Raw genomic sequence first — 14,776 nt, forward strand, 5'->3', positions numbered from 1 at the left:
ATGTTGTGGTCTGGATACATTTCCAAGGTCAACTGTCTTATCATCACTTGTGGGTTTACTACCAATCTGGGCATATTTCCCTTCATGATATTCCATTTATTATAGGAAGGGACAAACTAAATTCCAACTTCAATTAAAAAAAGCTTATCCAAAACTCCATCTGAACCTGAACCAAACCTTTAGAGTAAATAATATGTCACTTAGGTTTTTTTCTCTGCCTCTGGAAATTCTAACTGGGATTAAAAGCAACATTATTGTAATTTGTAAATGTGCTTCCGGCCTTCAGAGTGGTACCAAAATATTGTTCTGGTAAATTTCTAATCCAGTTCTGGAGACCCCAGGAATTATGGATAAGCATCATATACAACCACAAACGTTTTTTTTTTTTTGTCTTTCTATCATGCCTACCATTGTAGCATCTGAGTATTCAAGATAGATACCAGATTTGGTGGATATTAAAAGGGGAAGGCAAAGAAAGCACTGCTACAAAAGTGGGAAGCATTAACTTCTGAATCCAAATTTGCTCTCAATTTAATCTGTGCAAACTAGATTAAACCAGTGGTGTAAAAACTTGGTCCCTAACTACATATCTTTTAATGTTTAATCACTAATCATATGTTCATTGCTCTCTTACACGGTATGGAGCAGATAGAATGTCAGCGAGACTTCAGGCCTGTAGTCTTCTTTCAGGCAAAAATTAACATTAACATCAAAATGTATCTGAGGTCTAGAAACAGAAACATTTAAGACCCCACTATTTAAAGGCAATGAAGATAAATACTGAATATTGACTTCATTTTATCTGAGTAAAATTTTATCTGAGTAAGGACTACCGAATCTGATTGTGAGTGGAGAAATAATAGAATACCTCAGCATTTGCCAGACATGCTAGCAAAACAGCAACATCATTTTCTTCTAACTCACCCGCGCATGCAGTTTTAATCAAAGTGAAAGAGAAAACAGCAAAACCTATTCCAGCTGTGGCTTGACTTCTAGCATTTTCTTTTACCTTTTTATTATGTTTATTGAATGACTTTTCCTTTTGTAAACCTGAGTGAGAACAACTTGATGGTGGTATTGTATTTTACTCACATGAAAATGTCAAGCCAACTAAGGAAGCAATAAAAAAACAGAAGAAATACTGAGAGAATTTATAATATACTATTACTGGGCATCTTGTTTCTCTTGTGTTCAGTGTTGTCTGTAAAATATAGACCCAGATTAATGAAAGGTATAAGGAGGAGACATTTTTCGTTTCTAGAGTTTTAACCAATTAAAAACACTTGTACAATACATGCCCCTTACCTACTTTCAAAATGCAACAAATATTTCTAGTGATAATTTCTATATTAATAAAAAACTAATAAATGTGGTTATTTAACCCTGATTGATATTTATGAGTTAGTAAGTGCAGGAAAATGTTTGGTCTAAGGCATCTATCAGACATACCTCCCTCCATGTGTAGTTTAACCTGGCATGATCTGGGTCTGTGTTTCAAACTATGTTTCTGTTCTTTTACAGTGACAATACAGGGACTCGTTCACATATCAGTGTTATATACCAATATCCTCCAAAGTAGAGTGCTGAACTTGATTTATAAATCTGTTCACATCCACAAACGTTGTGCTGAATATTGGTCCCATTGGGGTCAATGTCAAAATTCATTCTTACTTCAATGGGACCAGGCTCTGGTCCACTGTCGTGCTTTGGGGGAAATGTGAAACCAGTAATTTAGTGTTCCCTTAAATAAAACACTTTGTTCTAAGGGCATGATCTATAATGAATTGTCAGAGCGCACACACCTGCCCATAGATAGCAAATGGCTAGGTGTAGAGAGGACTCAGCCCCCTAAATCTATGCCTGCAAGGTGGAGCCCCTTCCTTGCTGGCATGATGAAGGGGTAGCTGGCCAAATTTGAGTGGTGTTGCAATCTGGCAAATGGGCTCCTGGGCTCCCACCCCATCTGACAGAGGCCATCTGGGGACCAGAGCAGAGGCAGAGACTGGGAGACACAGGATCCCATGCACTAGTGGTTCTCAACCAGAGGTGCGCGTACCCCTGGGAGTATGCAGAGGTCTTTCAGGGGGTGCATCAACTCATCTAGATATTTGCCTCATTTTACAACAGGTTACATAAAAAGCACTACGAAGTCAGTACAAACTAAAATTTCATACAGACAATGACTTGTTTATACTGCTCTATATACTATACACTGAAAAGTAAGTACAATATTTATATTCCAGTTGGTTTATTTTATAATTCTATGGTAAAAAATGAGAAAGTAAGCAATTTTTCAGTACTAGTGTGATGTGTGACACTTTTGTATTTTATATCTGATTTTGTAAACAAGTCTTTTTAAATTAGGAGAAACTTGGGGTATGCAAGACAAATCAGACTCCTAAAGGGATTCAGTAGTCTGAAAAGGTTGAGAGCCACTGCCAGGGACTCTTTCACATATCTATGTTATCTACCAGTGTCCTATGCACTTTAAGCATCTTACCTGGTTCTCAGATTGCATGGGCCTGGGTGCTAATTGGGTGGGCTGTGTCCAGGCCCACCTGCAGCTATACCCCTGCTCAGCCTCCTGCCTGCAGAATATTTTCACCAGCCACCTATGTTCTTACTAACTTTTGAGATATAGATTGGAGGACAAGTGCTATTAATAATAGCAGGACCCAGATTTTCCTGGATGTGATAGCTGACAGATTTCTTCACCAAATAGTCGCTGAACCAACAAGAAGTGATTCCATTTTGGATTTGGTATTGGTGAGTTGTGAGGACCGCATAGAAGAACTGATTGTAAGGGACAACCTTGGTTTAAGTGATCATGAGCTAATTCAGTTTAAACTAAATGGAAGGATAAACAAAAATAGATCTGCAAATAGGATCCTTGATTTCAAAAGGGCTAACTTAAAAATATTAAGAGAATTAGTTAGGGAAGGGGACTGAACCGAAGAACTCAAGGATCTGAATGTGGAGGAGGCTTGGAATTACAGAAAGCCTACAAGGAATGGAAGACAGGATGGATCATCAAGGAAAGCTACCTCTTGGAAGTCAGAAAGTGTAGGGATGAAGTGAGAACTGCCAAAAGCCAGGCAGAATTGGACCTTGCAAAGGGAATTAAAACCAAGAGTAAAAGGTTCTATAGGCATATAAATAAAAACAAAACAAGGAAAGAAGCAATGGGACCACTAACCACTGAGAATGGGGCAGAGTTTAAAGATAATCTAGACATGGCCCAACACCTAAACAAATACTTTGCTTCTGTTTTTAATAAGGCTAATGAAGATCTTAGAGGTAGTGGCAGAGTGGCTAATGGGAATGAGGATACGGAGGTAGAAATTACCACATCCGAGGTGGCAGTCAAACTCAAATAGCTTAATGGGACTAAATAAGGGGGCTGAGATAATCTCCATCCAAGAATATTAAAGGAACTGGCACATGAAATTGCAAGATCAATAGCAAGAATTTTTAATGAATCTGTGAAATTGGGGGGTCATATCCCATGACTGGAGAATTGCTGAGATAGTTCCTATTTCTAAGAAAGAGGGGAAAAAAGTGTTCTGGGTATGTACAGGCCTGTTAGTTTGACCTCAATTGTATGCAAGGTCTTGGAACAAATTTTGAAAGAGAAAGTAGTTAAGGACATAGAGGTGAACAGTAATTGGGATAAAATACAACATGGTTGTATAAAAGATAAATCATGCCAGCACAACCTGATCTCCTTCTTTGAGAAGATAACTGATTTTGTAGACAAAGGAAATGCAGTAGATCTAATCTACCTGGATTTCAGTAAGGCATCTGATACAATTCCACATGGGAAATTATTAATTAAATTGGAGAAGATAGGGATTAATATGAGAATTGAAAGGGGGATAAGGAACTGGTTAAAGGGGAGACTACAATGGGTCATACTGAAAGGTGAACTGTCAGGCTTGAGGAAGGTTACTAGTGGAGTTCCTCAGGGATCAGTCTTGGGACCAATCTTATTTAACATTTTTATTAGTGACCTAATAAAACAAAAAGTGGGAATGTGCTTGTGATGGGTTATATCAGACCCTCTGAGACCCCCTGCTGGAGGTCTCATGTCTGTACCGCACCCTGCCCCAAAAAAGGCAGTGGAGAGGGTCCTCCAAGCTTCCTAGAGTGGCTGTGTGGCTCAATGCCAATCAGGGCCCAGCAGCCTAGTATAAGAAGAGCTGCAGGGCCAGAGGGAGTTTGATTCCTTGCTGGAGCTGCTGGCTGGCTGGCTGGCTGGCTGGCTGGCTGGCTGGCTGGCTGGCTGGCTGGCTGGCTGGCTGGCTGGCTGGCTGGCTGGCTGGCTGGCTGGCTGGCTGCAGAACCCTGGACAGGGTAGCGCTGCCAGAAGCCTGGGAGAGCAAGAAGGAGCCCTGAGCTGTTTGCTGAGACTCCATTAGGACTAGGTCCTGAGGTAAGGGTGAAGATGGTGTGGGGCTGCAAAGAAGTGGCCAAGGGAATTGGAGAAGCCATGAGGCATAGTTAAAGGGACACAGCCAATGGCTGCAATCTACCGGGTCCCTGGGCTGGGACCTGGAATAGTGGGCATGCCCAGGTCTCCCCCACCCTGCATTAGCCAATGGGGTAAAGTGACCTGGACATTGAGACACCCCAGTGGCAGATGACACCAAGTTGGGAGGTATTGCCAATATGGAGGAGGACAGGAACATTATATAAGATAATCTGGATGACCTTGAAAACTGGAGTAATAGAAATGGGATGAAATTTAATAGTGCAAAGTGCAATGTCATTTATTTAAGGACAAACAACAAGAATTTTTGCTGTATGCTGGGGATGGATCAGCTGGAAATGTTTAAGAAATATGAACTTGAACTGGAACAGGTGCAGAGAAGGACTACTAGGATGATACAAGGAATGGAAAACCTACCTTATGAGATGAAACTCAAAGACCTTGGCTGTGGCCTTCAATATGCAGGAGGTCAGACTAGACTATCATGATCGTCCCTTCTGACTTTAAAGTCTATGAGTCTATGAGATTGAGGTGGAGAGAAGGATTAGGAGCATAATAATTTTTGCCTGTACTGTTCCACAGAATGCATGCAGACATTTTGGCTGGAACCAGGCTTACAGGAGAACATGGACTCCTGTCAGAAACATGTAGCCCGTGGCCCCTAGTCTCTTTTCCTGTGTCATACCCACTCACACAAGATGATGCCATATCACATCACAACATCAAACCCATGACAACATAACAACTGGAATTTCCACACTTCCACCTCCTGTCCTACTCTGTATTAAACACTCATCATAAGCGCTTCTCAAGAATCTACTATAAAAGATGAAAGAGCATCCTCTTCTTTATTCCTTCAGTTACACTGATCCTGAAGTCTTTGAGCTGTCTGCAAGGCCACCAGTAATGCATCAGAGTACCAGATGAGGATAATCTCTATTTAATAAGAACTGCTGAGGTAAGAGTGCAGCTTTTGACACAAAGACATTACATTGAGAAACCAAAAATTCTCCTAGGGAAGAAGATAGTTTTCTTTATTAAAGCTTGTCCTCCATAGTGGCTTTGTCTTAGTTCATCTCCTTCCTTCTCTAGCCTGTTTCCATGGACTTATTCCCTATGATCTCAAATTACTGCAGCAAGCAGTTTTCTATCTGCTCTGTTTGCTGGGCCAAACAGCCTGATTATGTAACTTGCATGAGGGAGCTCTCAGCCTCCTGTGAAATTAGGACCATTCTTTTTAGCTCTTCCACATCCATTTATTGACAAGGTTCAACTGTTTCTTTACCAAGGATTCTTACTGGATCTTGTCTATGAGATCCCTTAAATCTGTAACTTGGAAAACTGTAATGCAAAATAAATACACTGAGTATAAAAACCTTATTTCCTCAATGAGTATGAAATTAGTAACATATTTCAGCCTTCACACTTAGTGTACACACCCATGAGATTCCCATGACTCTGGAGAAGCTGCATGTTTACACAGGAAAGGTGGGAGGAATCTCCTAGCCAGATCCCAATTGTTTGTGCTATCATATCCTGAAAAAAACATGTTGCTGCCCAGTGCAAAAGCCATCTCTTTGTGCAGAAACCTACCCATATTAAAAGGAACAAAGAAGTGTGAAAGGGGTGGGATGTGTAAGCTAGTGGGACTAGCTCACCAGCCCAGAAAAGATCAATGCCACACCAGAATCTATTTCAGGCCCTTGCCTTAGGGCACATTTTTTTGGTTGAACAGACAACTTAGGCAGAATACCCCAATAAAGTAGGTCCTCTACCCAAACAAGGACTACAATTTCCAGAGTCTTTTCCTTCACTTGTACCAGCCAGTGCCCTGACCCAGGGACTCCCAAGCCTTTCTACACCCTGCAGTGCTCACACTCCCCAAGCCTCCTGCCTAGGAATCACCTACTAGCTGTGTTCTTTTACCTGCTCTGGGACCTAATACAAGAGCCAACCTACTCCCTGCAATTCTCCAGCTCAACTAAGCTCTTACTGGCCTTTTAAAGAACCAGCTACTCTTTTAAGCAATCATCTAACCCCATGAAGTCAGCTGGGAAGCTGCTTTTTAGTCACAGGTGATGTTAAGTCTATCTCCCCTTAAAGGGGGCCAGTTTCTCTATGACAGGGAGCATGACAGACAGGCTAGGGCGACTCTGAAGGATGTCTCAGCTTGTGTCCTGTTGCACTGACCCCTGGGGGCCATTGCAGGGGCTCAGAATTGCCATTGTGCAGTAGTTAGTCTAGCAACACCTGCCCCTCAAAAGCAAAAGGATCAATCTGCTTCCTCGTAAGGCCTTTGCAAGTACAACTAAATTGAACCATTTTATAGACCTATACATTCATACTGCAATGCCAACTGCCTCATTTATCTCATGTAGTCTGAGGCATGTGCCATTCACTGCTCATTTATGAGTTAGTAGGCGTTGGGACACTATCAGTGATTGATTCTTTTCATAATAGGTAATATGTTTATGTACATGATTTCAGTTCAGTAGATACTGTCTGTGATTGATTTTAAGCAGCCTTCGTGGCTTGTATTTCAACAATGTAAATTTATCTTTACCATTGCAGACTCAAGATGTTCCTATTTACCAACTTATTCTTTCCTCCTGACATAGTAATATACTATATAAGACAATGGAGCAACAGCTTGGATTCATAATGTGCTCTGGAATGACATGAGTTGACTAAGTAAGGTTGGTATTGGATTCATATTGGTGAAGCCATTGAGTACTGCCACAGTCTGTGTTTTTGGAAATGTACATGATTCCTATTTCTCCAGTATAGCATGTTCTTTACTTACTCTTGGCTTTTTCATTATTGTGATCTTTCCAGAGCAGAGACCACTTTTCTGCACGTTTGGAAAGCATCCACCACAGAGGGCGTTACTGTTAATAACCCTCTCAGACTTTCTTTTCAGGCTGATGTGGCTCAGCTGCAGCAAAGTGTCAAGATACTCTTGCCTACTACAAAAGAGATGGGATAAAGAAGAACAAAAATAGATGGGTTTCCTTGAAAGCAAGGTGTTAATTTCACACTTCAAGGTACAAAAATGACTGAGGTACCTCCAAGTAACATATATCCCAAGAAAATCCAAAATGCAAAAATTGAGACTGAAAAGCTATCTGGGAAGCAGAACAGCCGCAGTTCTCAACCTGCTTTCCCTCACGAGTTCTGCCTGCTGAGATCACACTCCTCTTTCCCCAAATAGCCTTCCTTTCAACTTCTCACACAGGACAACTTCGCCATTTTTAAGGAAAGCTGAGAGTCTCACTTAATTATATGATTCCAGGACCTTGTGCTTCAAGACCACCACCAAACACATGATAAAAATCATGATAATTGGACAGCACAACATTTGTCACTGAAAGTGTCAGCCTGGCCTTCCTCATTCGAATAGCACTGTGGCTCAGACTACCTAAAGTGTTTTACTTCTTCCTCTGTTCTGCAAAATTCAGTGCTCTGCAATATGTTCTAAGCCCACATGAACAATCTTACCCCAGCTGCATCATTTCCTATTCTCATTTATTCTCTTTTCCTCTTACACTCACTTCCCCATGCCTTTTTCTTAGCGGACTCCTTTCTTTCACTGCTCTGAACTCTATGACTTCTCCCATGTTTCCCCCACGCTTGGAGCAGTCTTCCATGTCCCCGTCCTCCCCCACATGCTCACACAACCAATCACAGAATGATAGAATATCGGGTTGGAAGGGACATCAGGAGGTCATCTAGTCCAACCCCCTGCTCAAAGCAGGACCAATCTCCAATTTTTGCCCCATCCCTAAATGGCCCCCTCAAGGATTGAACTATAACCCTGGGTTTAGCAGGCCAACGCTCAAACCACTGAGCTATCCCTCCCCCCACAATCCCTGCATGAATACCATTTTTCCATTAAATCGCTACATTTATCTCTAGTAATGAAGGGTGCAATTCCATAGACATGAGTGGTGGGTGAACCCCAGGATCAGGGAGGCTAGCCCCTGGCCTGACCTGCCCCTCCCACCAGAGCCAAGAGTCGTCATCCCCCACCCCCAGGCCGCCCGATAGCCCCCAGCCCACGAGTGCCAGGTGGGTAGGTGAGTGACACAGTTCCCCTCCCCCAGCCCAGAAGTGCCCCCCCAGCCCAAAGCGCTGGGCAGGAAGGCAGGCAGCATGGCCCTCCGAGCCCTGGAGTGCAGGCTGACCCCCATTAGCCCCAGCCTGGGGCCCTGGCCACAGGGGGAAAAGCCCTCCACTGCACAGTGTCAGGAACATAAGAATGGCCATACTGGGTCAGTCCAAAGGTCCATCCAGCCCAGTATCCTGTCCACCGACAGTAGCCAATGCCAGGTGCCCCAGAGGCAGTGAACCTAACCGGTAATGATCAAGTGATCTCTCTCCTGCCATCCATCTCCACCCTGTGACAAACAGAGGCTAGGGAGGCCATTCCTTACCCATCCTGGCTAATAGCCATTAATGGACTTAACCTCCATGAATTTATCCAGTTCTCTTTTAAACCCTGTTCTAGTCCTAGCCTTCACAACCTACTCAGGCAAGGAGTTCCACAGGTTGACTGTACACTGAGTGAAGAAGAACTTCCTTTTATTTGTTTAAACCTGCTACCCATTAATTTCATTTGGTGGCCCCTAGTTCTTATATTATAGGTACAAGTAAATACACTTTTCCTTATTCACTTTCTCCACACCACTCATGATTTTATATACCTCTATCATATCCCCCCTTAGTCTCCTCTTTTCCAAGCTGAAAAGGCCTAGTCTCTTTAATCGCTCCTCATATGGGACCCGTTCCAAACCCTTAATCATTTTAGTTGCCCTTTTCTGAACCTTATCTAATGCCAGTATATCTTTTTTGAGATGAGGGGACTACATCTGTACGCAGTATTCAAGATGTGGGCATACCATGGATTTATATAAGGGCAATAAGACATCTTCCATCTTATTCTCTATCCCTTTTTTAATGATTCCTATTAAAATGATCATTTTAATAAATGATCCCGTTTGCTTTTTTGACTACCGCTGCACACTGCGTGGACGTCTTCAGAGAACTATCCACAATGACTCCAAGATCTTTCTCCTGATTAGCTGTAGCTAAATTAGCCCCCATCATATTGTATGTATAATTGGGGTTATTTTTTCCTTTGTGCATTACTTTACATTTATCCACATTAAATTTCATTTGCCATTTTGCTGCCCAATCACTTAGTTCTGTGAGATCTATTTGAAATTCTTCACAGTCTGCTTTGGTCTTAACTATCTTGAGCAGTTTAGTATCATCTGAAAACTTTGCCACCTCGCTGTTTATCCCTTTCTCCAGATCATTTATGAATAGGTTGAATAGGATTGGTCCTAGGACTGACCCTTGGGGAACACCATTAGTTACCCCTCTCCATTCTGAAAATTTACCATTTATTCCTATCCTTTGTTCCCTGTCTTTTAACCAGTTCTCAATCCATGAAAGGATCTTCCCTCTTATCCCACAACAACTTAATTTCAGTAAGAGCCTTTGGTGAGGGACCTTGTCAAAGGCTTTCTGGAAATCTAAGTACACTATGTTCACTGGATTCCCCTTTGTCCACATGTTTGTTGACCCCCTCAAATAACTCTAATAGATTAGTAAGACATAATCTCCTTTTACAGAAACGATGTTGACTTTTGTGCAACAATTTACGTTCTTCAATGTGTCTAACAATTTTATTCTTTACTATTGTTTCAACTAATTTGCCCGGTACTGACATTAGACTTACCGGTCTGTAATTGCCGGGATCACCTCTAGAACCCTTCTTAAATATTGGCGTTACACTAGCTATCTTCCAGGAAGCAGGAAGGCATCTGGGGTGGAGCCACGCCAGGCTGTTTGGGGAGGCTCAGCTTTCCCTGGCCTTAAATAGCTGTTGCCCATGTCCACAGACTCCAAAGGACTAACTCCTCACTTGCACTTGTGTAAGCAGAAGGAGAATGAAGTGCATTGTCTTTGTGCTTTACTATATCGGATCTGTTCACCCTCACTTTGTCCCCTTTGTTCAACTGCAAGGCCTTCATGACAGGTTCTGGGCCCAATTCCAGGTTGCCTCACAGCTTGTATGATTATTCTCACTACTGCAAAGGGAGCGTACAGCACCAAGTCAAACACTTAAATTAGAATGGTAGCATTTTACACCTATTTTGCATTGGCTCAAATGACTACTCATGGCACAGGACAATAAAGAATCAATCCCTTCCTGACTTTTTTCTGTTTTGCAAATCACTGTGCACACTTACAGCATTATATAAATAAGAATTCCATTTAAGAACAATATTTCTGTGTTTATGCTGCCAGCTGGAAGCAGGAAGTTTACAGGCATATGAAAATGAATTATCCAAACTCTTTTGAATCTCAGAAATGGTCAGTTCTGGATTAGATCAAATCTTAGATGAAACTGTTCAAGTTAAAGAAATAGCCCATCCCTTCATCAAACTCTAGGATTGCCAGATGTCCGGTTTTCAACTGGAACACCCGACTGAAAAGGGATCCTGGCGGCTCCGGTCAGCACCGCCGACCAGGCCATTAAAAGTCCAGTCGGCAGTGCTGCAGGGCTAAGGTGGGCTAGTCCCTACTTGTCCTAGCTCTGCGGTGCACCCAGGAAGTGGTCAGCAGGTCTGGCCGCTAGGCGGTGGACCAGCAGACTCCATGTGCTGCCCTTGCCCCGAGCACCAGCTTCGCACTCCCATTGGCTGGGAATCACAACAATGGGAGCTGCGGGGGCGGTGCCTACAGGTTAGAGCAGCACATGGGGCCTCCTGTATTCCCCCCTGCCTAGGAGCTGGACCTGCTGTCCGGTTCCAGGGCGCAGTGCAGAAGCAGGACAGGCCCTGCTGCGCCACGGATCGGGATCCACCCGAGATAAGCCTAAGCCCCAACCTCAGCCCTGAACCCCCCCAACCTGGAGCCTCCTCCTACACCCCAAACCCCTCATCCCCAGCCCTACTCCAGAGCCTGCACCCCCAGCCAGAGCCCTCACCCTCTCCCACACCCCAAACCCCTGCCCCAGACCAGTGAAAGTGAGTGATGATGGGGGAGAGTGAGCCACTGAGGGAGGAGGAATGTAGTGAGTCGGGGGTTGGGCCTCAGGAAAGGGGTTGGCAGGGGGCATGGCCTTGGGGAAGGGGTGGTGCTAGTGTGTTTGTTTTTGTGTGATTAGAAAGTTGGCAACCCTTTCAATCTCTACTGTTTTTATACACGTAAATGTTTATGCAATATACAGTACAAACTATGCAATGTATCAAAGGATCTCTCTAAACAATGGCAACACAAAATAAAATAAGACAATCTAGAACTATAGTCTAGAAAGCTCCTCTCACAAGAAAGAAAAAATATAATGACCCATTTGGAATATAACCCTAATATACTTCATCAAGCACTGACAGAAGATAATGGCATATGTACAGAATTTCACATAGAATACAGTGAGCACTGGTGCATAAACCAGCTACATTTCTTTCAAAAAATGTCTTCTGGTCTAAGCAGCAATTGAGTAAAATTTGAAATCTGTTTGTCTGTGGTTGAAAGCCACAGCAGGGATGGGTTTAATGACAGACAAAATCTTCAAGATTGCTCTGTTTGTCAACCAATCAAAATGTTTCAATGGTGCAACTGCGTTTCATCTAGTGTGTGCGCGCGCGCATGGGTGTACGCATGGGTGTATGTATCGCTGGCTTAAATAAAATCAATACTAAAACAAAATGACTTCTAACATTGTGTTTCCTTAACCCTCTTTTATGGGATGGGCCAAATGCTGCTCCCACTGAAAAACACTTCCATTGGCTTCAGTAGGAACAAGATCAGATCCTTCAATAAGAACATGTACCTCAATGTGTTATTTTCGCTCTGCTTTCATTTTTAACAAAGTTTGCTAAAAGCCTATAAGAAAGGCACTCAGGGTGTCTTCTAAGTTCAAATACTTCTGATAGACATTAGTTAAAGCTGTTTGCATAACAACACAGAAATTGGTATCTATTGTATACTCTCTCAAAACTGTCATTTATTTTTTTTCATGGATATTTAGGTCAGAAGGGACCATTATGATCATCTAGTCTGACCTCCTGCACAACGCAGGCCACAGAATTTCACCTACCACTCCTACAAAAAAAAACCCTCACACCTATATCTGTGCTATTGAAGTCCTCAAATCGTAGTTTAAAGTATTTTATGCTGGAGAGGCTAGACATGACCTATTTAAAAAAAAAAAGGAAATGTCTGAGCACAAATTGGATATGGAGTAAGAAGAAAGACAAAATACTCTTTTTTATGTGTTCTCCATTTTGGGATATGTCTGATAAGTAAGGTGCTGAACTTATCTACAAGTGTTGAAAACCAAGAGAGATTGTGGTAAATGATTTCATTAAAAAGTAATGAAAGACAGTAATGGTAAACCAGACTCGGGGTTTCACTCTTCTTGGTTGTGTGATTTCTCATTTAATAGTCTCTCCTTCTGAGTGGCCACATTATCAAAATTCAGACAATGGTTTACTGTGGAAAGAATTTTTCTCATGTCATATCTCTTAACTTTCCTAATTTTAGCAGGCTAACATACCCACTCTATTGTATTTCAAAATCTGCAGGCATACTTAGAATCATAGAATATCAGGGTTGGGAGGGACCTCAGGAGGTCATCTAGTCCAACCCCCTGCTCAAAGCAGGACCAATCCCCAACTAAATCATCCCAGCCACGGCTTTGTCAAGCCTGATCTTAAAAACCTCAAAGGAAGGAGATTCCACCACCTCCCTAGGTAACGCATTCCAGTGCTTCACCACCCTCCTAGTGAAAAATGAGTTTAGCTTGCCATTATTCACAAGGTTATACTGTTTGTTTTCTGCAAGTATTCAGATGACTTGTATTTGGTAAAATGTTTTCAACTTCTAAAAGTTCCACAAATGTTAACATTTTTCAGATGAATAAATTGTGGTATCAGAAGCCTATTATTTGTTGTTCTCTCATTTAAGAAGTTTTGGTTATCCCATTCAGAGAGCAGAAAAAAATGGCAAGCGATTTACATAGCCAAACACACAGCACAAACTCACCAAATGGACCAAGGAATAATGAATATGAAGTATTAAAATATTCAGTTATTTAACAAATACTCTCCAGAAATCAGCATTGACTCCTGAACAATTTGCTAGGATTAATTAGGTTTAAATTTGTACCAAACATTATAGAAAACAAGCTGTAATTATACCCAATTGTCATTTTCTCATGACATTGATTTGAATTTTTCAGTTTTCCACTTACCTTTGTAAAAAATTTAATCTTTCCATTCATTTTTGTCTCTGTGATATAAATATTATACCGCGCATGTCGATTCTGTAGGTGCTATTAATACTAACTCTATTTTGTCTTTCTTTCTTTAACATGATCAGTCATTGGGAGAAAAAGTATTGTTGCCTGCTGGCCATGACTAACCTGCAAATACTCCAAGCTGAAGCTGCCAAATAATAATAAACTATTTCTTCATAGTCCATGTTACTGTCAAAACCATTTCTAATGTACAAATCTCACTTTCAGAATATCTGAATGCATATGTGTTAAAAATGGATACGTACTGCATAGTTCTCTGTTCCCTTGGGAACACTGTTCAGCACTCATTTGAGCTGTGACCTGCTTAAGCTGCCAAGGAGTATTAGTATTTTTGTAGGATCTTTACAATGGAGATCTAGAGCAAAGGACAAAGCCAAAGGATTAGACTTTTTCCTTTTCCAAATGAAAAGCAGACTGCGAGACTCTATTTCCTAGAGTAGAACAGTGCTTCACAACTTTGACTCTTTTTTTAGGATTTGCCCTGCTTGGCAAACCTTATGTTCAAGATCGTCTTTTCTGTGGAAAAAGGTTTTCTATGAACTGTGCACCCAGAATCCTAGCGCTGCCTACAGGAGGACTTGCCGCCTCTATATACTTCTTGAGAGTTTCTGCAAGAGGACAATATTTTATTTTGTAGCAATTGCTTAAGCAAATGTAACTGATTTAAATTAACTTCAGAATTCACTTTTGAGGAACAGATGTGAGTTTAGAATGCAGTGCATGTGACACCAAGAGTGATGGTAAGAAACTGCTAGCAGTCACATGACATGGGTCAAGGTTATAAAGGTTAATACCAATGCTACATGACAGGGATCAATATCGATGAAATAATTTACTACTTATACTCCTCTCCCTAGCTGCACGTTACTTCTTCAGTTCATTTTTAATTCTACCTTCTCTCAGTCCATCAAAAAATGCACAATTCCCTCCTCACACAGTTTAGAGACCAGGCTTCC

The sequence above is a fragment of the Chelonia mydas genome, chromosome 9 (assembly GCF_015237465.2).
Source record: "Chelonia mydas isolate rCheMyd1 chromosome 9, rCheMyd1.pri.v2, whole genome shotgun sequence".
Classification (NCBI taxonomy): domain Eukaryota; kingdom Metazoa; phylum Chordata; order Testudines; family Cheloniidae; genus Chelonia; species Chelonia mydas.